Source organism: Pteropus medius, unplaced genomic scaffold (genome assembly GCF_902729225.1).
Source record: "Pteropus medius unplaced genomic scaffold, Ma_sr-lr_union100, whole genome shotgun sequence".
Taxonomy (NCBI): Eukaryota; Metazoa; Chordata; class Mammalia; order Chiroptera; family Pteropodidae; genus Pteropus; species Pteropus medius.
In genome coordinates this window covers 720,959-722,517 of record NW_024349519.1, presented here as the reverse complement: position 1 = coordinate 722,517, position 1,559 = coordinate 720,959, and the positions used below count along the sequence as shown (strand labels likewise).

The 1,559-nt window shown below is 44.5% G+C and overlaps 1 pseudogene; it reads right to left on the bottom strand.

The window, feature by feature from the left end:
• Positions 1-1,093: 1,093 nt before the first annotated feature.
• LOC120618800 (uncharacterized) lies at positions 1,094-1,212 on the bottom strand (annotated as a pseudogene).
• Between the last annotated feature and the right edge of the window lie 347 nt (positions 1,213-1,559).

Sequence of the window (1,559 nt, the reverse complement as noted above, 5' to 3'; positions counted from 1 at the left end):
TATTTTTTTTTTTTTTAATCATGAACTCACGAATTTAAATATATTTAAAGTTTCACAACCCACTCCCATTATAGTTAGAATATTTTCTTAATCATATTTCTGGCTTAAACTTAGGGAATGAGAGACAACATGGGAAAGTTGAGAGAACTCTGACTTTGCAGTCAAACAGCTCAGGGGAAGAATCCTGGCTCTACCACTTACAAGCTTGGTGACCTTGATCAAATTACTTCACTTCTCTTTTCTTCTATTTCCAAAATAGGGAAATGTTTAGTAATAATTAACATTTATGGAGTGCTTACTACCTTCCAAGCATTGTGCTAAGTACTTTAATGACATGATGATATGTAATCCTCATATCAGCTCAGTGAGGTGGGAGCTATTATTATCATCCCCGTTTCAGAGATAAGGAGAAACTGAAGCATAAAGCTTCAGCAATTTGTCAAGGTTACATGCCTAAAAAGCGGGGGAGGGGAAAAGACTTGAACCCAGGGCAATCTGGCTTCAAAGCTTACTGTCGTCTAGTGGTTATTTTGAAGATTTGAGATAGTAATGATTATTCATCGTATGCCTACTGCATGCCAGGCGTCGTGCCAGGCACTTGGCCTGACTCCAAAGCCCACGCTCTTAGATGATACCCTATTTTCACACTGCTGGCCTGTAGTTGGTGCATAATTAGAGAGAATTATTGGTAGTCGTAGTAGTAACCCCTGTGGGAGCCAGTGATGGAACAAAATCTAACCAGGAAAAGGGCAGGCCCTGGCAGGTGGGAAGATCAAGGGCCCAGAGTGTGAGGGGGGCTGTCCTTGGCTCTTGGTACTTCTCCACAGAAATGGAGCATTATCAGGTCTGGCACATGGTGAGTGGGAGAGAAACTCCTATAGCAACTCTTCCCCTAACCTGCTGAGATGCAGACCTCTTGCCTAAGAATGCAGCTGTTGGTGATTTCTATTTCCACTGCTATCATGGTTCTCATCCTACCTGCTTCATTAATCAGTAAGGGCAGGAAAGTTCCCTCTGCTTCCCCAAAGTCAGTGGCCTGGGCGACCCTTGGATAATTTTATTATTATTTTTTAAATTTTTATTTTATTTTTTACGCCTACAGCACCTGGTCTTCCTAGGTGGTCTCTCATCCAGGTACTAACCAGGCCTGAACCTGCTTAGCTTCTGAGATCAGATGGGATCAGGCTTGTTCAGGGTAGCATGGCCGTAGCCCTTAAATAATCTTAGACTACAGGCCAGGACCTACCTGGCTGGTGGAGAGGACAGAGATCCTGAGTGCAGCTGGGAGGGGGAGTTATGATAACACTACGGGCAGCAACGATGGCTATCATTTCCTGAGCACCTGCTGTGTACCAGGCAGGGGCCAGGCTAGGTGTTATCTTAGTTCATCCTCACAATGTCCCAAAGAGGTGGGTCTTGTTATCATCTCCATTTTTCAGATGAGCAAACTGAGGCTAGGGGAGTTTAAGTAGCTTTATCTGAGGTCACTCAGCTAGTAGGTGGTAGAGCCAGGAATCTAACCCAGGCTGCCAGACTCCACGTCCTTACAGAGACAAGGA